The sequence below is a fragment of the Lissotriton helveticus genome, chromosome 7 (assembly GCF_964261635.1).
Source record: "Lissotriton helveticus chromosome 7, aLisHel1.1, whole genome shotgun sequence".
In the NCBI taxonomy this organism is placed as follows: Eukaryota; Metazoa; Chordata; class Amphibia; order Caudata; family Salamandridae; genus Lissotriton; species Lissotriton helveticus.
Window position 1 is genome coordinate 454,197,237 of NC_136068.1, and position 8,354 is coordinate 454,205,590.

Here is an 8,354-nt window from a genome sequence, read left to right on the forward strand (position 1 = left end):
CTCGTTAGCGATAAATATCGCTAATCGTTGGTAATATGCCCCTAAGTATCTCTGCCACAGGCGGAAGTCACAAAAATATACAGAAGAAATCTCCCACACAACCTATAATACTTTAACTATGGCTTTACACAGCTCTTATGGGCATCCCTTCCTGTGTGAATCAGAACATACTACAACATTTCATTTAATCATTTTATTCAAAATATACTTTTTTTTTGTAAGTGAAGTATTTAAGCTTCATTGTTTGTTTATAAAGATATAACATGACATCTTTTTTGAATAGTTTAAGAATACTTTTTTTAAAGAGAAAAACATTTTTTCATATATTTTTAAGACATGACAAACATGGAAACAATGCTTCTATATTGTAAAATGCAGTACATACAAATAGGCTTCGACAGAATGGTAACAACTCTTCATATCCCCATCAAAAGGAACAAAACACCTTATCTCATCATACCACACCTCTCATTCCATCTCATCCTCACCAGAACCAGGCACACATACACACATTCAGAACCACATCAACTTCCCGGCCTAAATTAACGTGCTAGTGGTACACATGGTAAGAATTCTTTTCAGCTATCCATGGTGTTGCCGTCGGCCGGGAATACATTAAGCCAACGTACGTTTTGGTGGATTTAATTGATTTGTGTTCACCTTCCTCAGGGCCATATCATTTTTAGTCTCTTTTTCAATGGCAGAGGTGTGATGGGGAATCTGCAAATGGAAGGGTTTTCTATTATTAAAAATGCCCAGAGTAATGGTTTTGATCATACTAAGTTATAAAACACATGAAAGATCTCGTGCTTGCTACTCCACCTATATAGATCAAATGTACACCTACTGTGATTAAACGAAGAAAAAAGTGAGAAATAGTCCACTAGGGGAAATTCCCAAAAGTAAAGATGGGACACCTTCACCATACCCACAAAGTGCAAAAAGGTAAAGGGACAAGTGAAAAAAGTGGAATCTACACTTCATACATGATGTTAACCATATGTGTGTTACGTGGACAATTCCTACACTAACCCGATAGAGTTGGTCAGGGTTTTCTGCTTTTCATCAGTAGTTGTCCGGGCGTATTGTCCTTACAATGCTGCTACGTTCTGCGATGCTAATTTATTTTGAGGGGGTGGGGTGGTATATCCCCGTCTCTATGCTGTAATGCGAAAAGAAACTGTTACTAAATGTTAACCTGCGCTATCCTTTGGGCATTGGGCTCGCGCGTTGGTCTTTACTGCCTCAAGGCGTCAAAACGTCTGACAGAGACATCGTCCGGGCGAGCGTCTGCGGTTTAGGGTGCGTGAGTGATTTTCTCCATGTATATTTGAACGCTAGTTAGACTCTTGCACCAGCATTGCGAATGAGAAGCCCATTGTTGTAATATTGTTATTTCAGACACTCGAGTCATTTCAGTTACACCCATTCAGATCCGGAGACGTTACATTTTATCCCAGGTCAGTGAATGAGCGCAGCTGGTGGTTTCACGGCCAATATATGGCACTTAGGGATGTTTACTACTCAGAGGAACTTGCAATCATGATCATTTGTGGATTCTGTTGATTTATAGATTACACCGATTGTCATCATTTTAGCGCAGGACTGGTGCTTTGAACAAGTAAGAGCACGTTGAACTACCAGTGGCGTGTAAAGCCCTGTGCTAGTACTAATCTTCCCACATATTTTAATTATAGATTCTGCTATGCACGAGGTGCAACACGCATAGCTTTATGACTGACACATTGGCACATTGGGATTGGCTCGATGATACTAACGACACGACGGCGCCATTTTAAATGCATTTGAGATGTTTGGCGAAATGATAAATTGGGGTTCTGTTTCGTATGAAGGAAGAATGTGACTCCCTGCACATTGTCATTCATTTCATAAGGCTTTATTCGGAACAAAGAGCAATGTCCATAAAAGCACATGAAAGAGTAAAAACATTTTAGACAATTTCCAATGTTAAAAACAAGATATACAGGCAAGGGGTTAAATAAATAATTTAAAAACTCATAATTTTCCTTGCATTTATTGCTTTAAGGAGGAAGGTCGCCGTGAAAAAACAACATCAGGATGATGCAAGTTAAAAAGCAATTTCATGGAGTCGTTTACAGTCCTGACTCCAAACTTCACAAAAATAGGTTTTAAATAAACAATTCGTAGGTACCTATACATTTGACACAACAGAATAAAGTGCATAGTGCTTTGTGCTGAAATATTGTCACATGGACAGGGACTGACTGGGTGCTTGTTCTGGAAAGGGAAAGCCACCAAATTGTGGGCAATCCCAATCCTTAATCGTGTTAGGACAAACCGATGTGATGCTCTAGTCACTTGGGTCAGATAGGGTTGATAGCCCACAAATTCATTTAAGCCATTATTGGACACACAGGTGGATAGGTTGCCACTATTACCAAGTCGCCTCTCGGAAAGAAGATTCAAGAAGGACTTCTTCATTTCGGATTTGGATAAATCAGAGGCCCCGTAATTGTCTAATTTAATATCGAGGCCATAGATCACTTGGAAGCTATCTAGATTGTATTTAATCCACGGGATCTTTAAATGGTTATCCAAAGAGAGGCAGTCATTGATGATGGCTCTACATAGAGAAGTTTCATCTTTCATCCAAATCAATCGCCATAACATAAGGGGTCTAAGGAGAATCAAATTGGTAAGATGTTGGATGCCGAGTTCTCTATGTACTAGTTCATTGGAGGCAGATTTAGGTAGACACAAAAGTCTTTTTAAAAAGACATTCTCCTCCACTTGCAGGCTCCCGGCCGGGGCGAAGCCCCAAACCCCGGCACCATACAAAGCGGTAGAGAGGCATCTAGAGTGGAATATTTTAAGCATGTCTATCCCCTAGTTTCGTGGCTAATGTAAACACTCCATGTGCACTCTTTGCCATCTTGGCCCTCACATTTTTATGCTCGCTAGACCAGCTGCAATTGTTAGAAAATGTGATAGCCAGGTATGAAAAGTTTTCAATTTGTTGAACCTTATGTCCATCGATAAAATAAATAACTTCCTTTTACGCCCCTGTCCACATTCCATGATGTAAGTCTTGGATTTATTAATCACAAGTTTTCTCCCTTTTATAAACTGTGAAAACCCATCCATCAGGCGTTGGAGGCCTATCGGGGTGCGAGACAATAAAACGGCGTCATCCGCGTAAAGTAATACCGGGACGTTGACATCGTTAATTTTAGGAGCATCTGCAGCAATGGTTTTTAGGGCGGAAACCACTTCATTAATGAAAAGGGTAAAGAGCAGGGGGGCGAGAACATACCCTTGTCTAATACCCCGCCCTATCCTAAACTTGGTTGTACACTCACCATGGGTACCGTATCGTACGCAAGTACGTAGTTTAGCGTAAAGACATGCTAAAAAATAAACGATACCCTCCGGTGCCCCCATTTCAATCAACTTGGCCCAAAGAATTGTGTGGTCCACCAAGTTGAAAGCACTACTCAAATCTGCGAAGCAGAGATGAATAGTGTCCGGCTTGGCCTGCGTATACTTTCCGATCAACAGTTCGAGGTTTAGACACTGTTCGATCGTCCCCCGCCCCTTTCTGAACCCAAATTGACATTCTGCCAAAATGCCATTGACCTCTACCCATTCTTCTAGCCTGACCAGAAGCACCCTACTCATAACTTTTACTGAAGAATCTAGCAAGGAGATCGGGCGGTAATTCTTCACATCCCCCCGGTCTCCTTTCTTGTAAATAGGAATTATGATGGATTCTTCCCAAGTAGGGGGCACCCCATTATAAACTGCTGCGTTAACATTTTAAGCTAAAAGAGGGCCCCATAGACCTGGTACTAATTTATAAATATAGATAGGCACCCCGTCCGGGCCCTGTGCCTTCCCCCCTTTGCTGGCCCTGATGCTATCCAAAACTTCTGTGACAGTAATGTCCAAAGGGACGATGGGCCAACTGTCCTCTTCAAGGGCCATAGCTTTGTCAGAATCAAAAATACTAGAAAAATGAGAAATCCAAGTTTCCCTGTTAACCTTGGATGTTAATTCTGGAACCTTCTCATCTTTGAGGAACGGACAATTCACTGTGGCCCAAAACAAGGTACAATTATTGGTTTCGGCTGCCTGAGCCAGATTATCCCAGGCCTCCTGCTGAAGTTCCAATTTCCTTCTTTTTATGGTAACCCTGTAGCTAGTTCTAAGTTTAAAAACCAAGCTCTTATCTCTAGGTTTTGCTGCCAGTGCCCTTTTTAGCTCTTTGAGCGCAGAAGTACATGCTTGGTCAAACCACCCCCTTAAGAGGTCTGACGCGCTTAACTGAAGTAGTAAGCTTGCAATCAATAACAAAGTTAATTCGAATAAAATGCCGAATTATTTCGGAAGTGACGTCAATATCTTCAAGAATCTCAGTGATTTCAAATAAGCAGCTATTTATAATAAAATCCGACGTCATTTCTGCTTTATCCCCTTTCCACCTTAGTCTTGTCCCATTAGGTCTATAGGGTTCAATATTCTCAATAAGCCCCATACTAGATATCCTATTCTCTTTCCAGAGAAAGGCTTCTATAGTTATGCAATTATGGTCGCTGAGCAAAATGTCAACAACTTTAGGGGCCAAAGTCCAGGGCACAAGGCTAGAGGAAATACAAATAAAATCAATCACAGTGTTGGCCCCCCGACCTGTAAAAGTGGGGATTGTCTCACCTAGATCATTTTTATCATTGGCCAAAATATCCATGTCATATGATGCTAAGAGATTGTTCAGAGACTCCCCGTACTGATTGTGTAGGAAATGGAGATCTCTGTCTCTATAGCGATTGACCACCCCACAAGTATTAAGGTTAGAGAGGGGCAAACAGACGTATTAAAATCCCCTGCCAAAAGCAAATCAAAAACAACATTGGAGCCCATTATAATGTCATCCAGGGCGCTTGCTAGAGCATTAACCACCTGAACCCTGGTGCTGTCAAAAATATTATTGTAAAAATTAATTAAAAGGATATTTCTACCCTCCTTCTGGGAGAGCCATAAAATCTGGGAATGTGCCCCAACCAGTACATGTTTTTTAACAATAAAAGGGATTTTGACAGAAATCAAAACCAAGAGCCCACCTTTAGCTCTACCCGAGGTAGATGCCGTGGCGGGTAATTGATATGAGACAAATCCATAATATCCTGTAAAATCTTTGCACCACGTTTCCTGAAAACATATGATATCAAAAAGGGCCAAAAATTCCGACCACCCCAGACAATCAGATTTGGAGGTTAAGCCCGTGATATTCCAGCTAGCAATATGGCAACTAGAAAATCCAGTTGCCATATTGATACAATGATTACCCCGTAAACTGGTTATAGACGGATAGATGATGCTTTGACTATCATCTTCCTGCACTTCCACGTTACATCCCCCTAATTCACCCTCTATACTGGCTATCGTACAATCTACATGAGACAGAGTTTCTTTAACTACAGGCCCTGAAGTTGTTTGTCATTTAAGATTTTTTGTTATTCATAAATTTGGTTCCCTGAAGAAGGGACGCATGTCCCGAAATGCATTGGGCATGGACGATGAACAGAATATTTCTACATGAATTATAGGAAGATTAAACTTCTGTGGTGTGAACCGAATAGAAAAAGTGTTAATGTACTTCTCTGAGAAACTGTACTCGTAATTTGTTTAAAATGTATGACGATCTGAAATGAAACGTATTTGAAGAAACTGATTATTATTTTAAATTCAATATTTGAGGAAAACATTAGTTTTTTGCAACAGTGCACATTGGGCAAGTACTAGTTCTAGACATATCATTGTGATTAGATGTGGCATGCTTGACATCATGCCCACCAATGTAGCACGCTAAGGTCATAGGAACAGTTAGTTTTGAAAAGGTAGAGTTAGGAATGCTACAATACATTTTTTTTTTTAGTTCAAATCATTTTTATTGAAAATTTTGGAAAAAAGAAATAAAAGACAATACAATAAATCATCCATTACATAGATTGATTCAACCATAGTAGTAAGTGATGCCTACACGAAATCAAAGAAAAATAAGGACAAGTGTGTTGGATACATCAAATCCAAGCAATCAGCGGGCACATTATTCACAGTGCATACAGAGGTAGAATACACAGTCAGTGGAGCATACGGAGGTAGAATATACAGTCAGTGGAGCATACATAGATAACAAACATTTGCAAGTCTACATCATGGGGGATCAAAGTGGGAGGACGATACATCTAGAGAGGACCATAACTTTTTGTTGGAAGGTTTCCATGTAGCCGATTGCAGCGCTGGATTATCTGCCCCTCTCAAGAAAGAGAGCCACTCCAACCAGATTTTAAAATTGACCTCCGCTAAATGTTTCCACTTACAGAGGATGACCTTGCATGCCAGCGTTAACATTACATCTAAAAGTTGTCGGTCACGTATGACTGGCAATTGTGTGTCTAGTGCGCCTAGTATGATATAGATAAATTCCTTCACAGGTTCAATTCCAAATATCTGGTGGATATAAGCAAAGATCTTTTCCCAAAATGTTTGTAATAAGGGGCAGTCGAAAAGCATGTGTGCTAGATCCCCGGTTGTTGACTGGCAATTCCAGCAATTGGGCGTGTCCTTCAGATGGCATTCATACAGCCTCTGAGGAGTCCAGAATGCTCTGTTCAACAGCATGTATTTTGTCTGGCAGAGGATTGGGGAAACCTAATTGGACAATGCAGTATTATATATTACATCCCAGTCTATCGCTATTCCTGTCGAGTTAGGTTCCGATTCCCATTTACCTTCCACTAGCCTATGAGATTTCTTGGGCATGGGAAGGAGTAGCTTATAGACTCTAGACACAAAATGGCTAGCATGGGTCAGAATTGGTAAGCGCGTCATAAGCCAAGGTGATTCGTAATAAGGGTACATTTAGAGATGGTGGATTTCAGTTTCAGGAACTGATAAAATTCTATGGGTGGCAAGTTATAAGTTGTTTGCAATGTCGAGAAAGGGATGGGCTGTGTACCATCGTAGAGGTCCTTAACCATGTTAATGCCTTTTTCGGCCCACAGATCCCAATAGAGGGTTTTGCCATCTATCTTAAACATAGGATTCCTCCACAGCGACAACAAGGTAGATTTTTTAACTACGGAGTTAGTTTTATGGGATTGGTCAAGCCTTAGTAGGGCTCGTCGAGTATTTAACAGGATGTATTTGGAGTAAGCATGGGCGGATTTTGCGGATCCACGATTCACGAATTTGCGAATTCATGGATCGTGGATCCGCAAAATCCGCGGATTTTGCGGATCGGCGGATTTGGGGGCGGGGCTTCCTCGAGTGTGTGGGCGGGGCCAAACGGACGGGGCTTCCATGCGAGCGCACATGCCTCTTGTGTGTATAAAAGGTCAGAGACCGATCAGAGCAGCAGATTAAGAGACAGAAGCTCCTGGTCACAGGAACAGCACGGGGATTGCGCTCGTGAAAGTCAAAGATGCAAATGCCTCTGGCCAGCATCACAGCGGATTTTCGATGGTATATTTGGGAAGAAGGCACACCTGCCCAGCCCCCACAACGCTCACGATTGTTTTTGGGCTGATGAATGAGTCACTGAATTTAAGCTTCAACTAGGACACATGCTTTATTGATATCTGCAAGTGTTTCCTGTTGAGGTTTATTTTTTGTGCCAGGACCGTCGTGCCCGAATGAACCCTGCCCTTCATATTTATTCAAGAAGACACCACCGTTTTTCACCATCATAAATAATTTACGATGGCGCCGGCAAGCTGCCAGCGCCATCCTGCAAAAGTTACTTAATTAGCTTCAACAGGAAGCTCCAACTGATAAAATAAAGCAGGCGCTCGAGCCCCTGCTGTATCTTATCTATTAGAGCTTCCTGTTGAAGCTAATTAAGTAACTATTTGAGGATGGCGCTGGCAGCTTGCCGGCGCCATCGTAAATTAGGCTCGCTTGAACTTTTGACCGCAAAATCCGCTCTGATCGCGGATTGCGGATTTTCGGTAAATTCGCGAGAGTTCGCGGACCGCGAATTTACCGAAAATCCGCAAAATCCGCGATCGGAGCGGATTTTGCGCTCATGCTTAATTTGGAGTGAGGTAAGTGTGTTAAATCCATGGTAAGGAGGGCTGGAAGGGGTGCATGTGCGATGATAGAATTTTCAATAGTTAGCCACACTGGAACATAGGATGGGGAGTCTACCAGCCAAAGAGCACCCGATTTGCAGAGGAAAGCCGTCTGGTAGTTCCTGAACGAGGGGAGGCCGAGGCCGCCTTTCTCTTTTGCCAGTTGCAACTTATTTAATGAAATCCTGGCTCTTTTCCCTCGCCACAGAAACTCCCCAAACAGCTTATCCACTTTCTTGATAA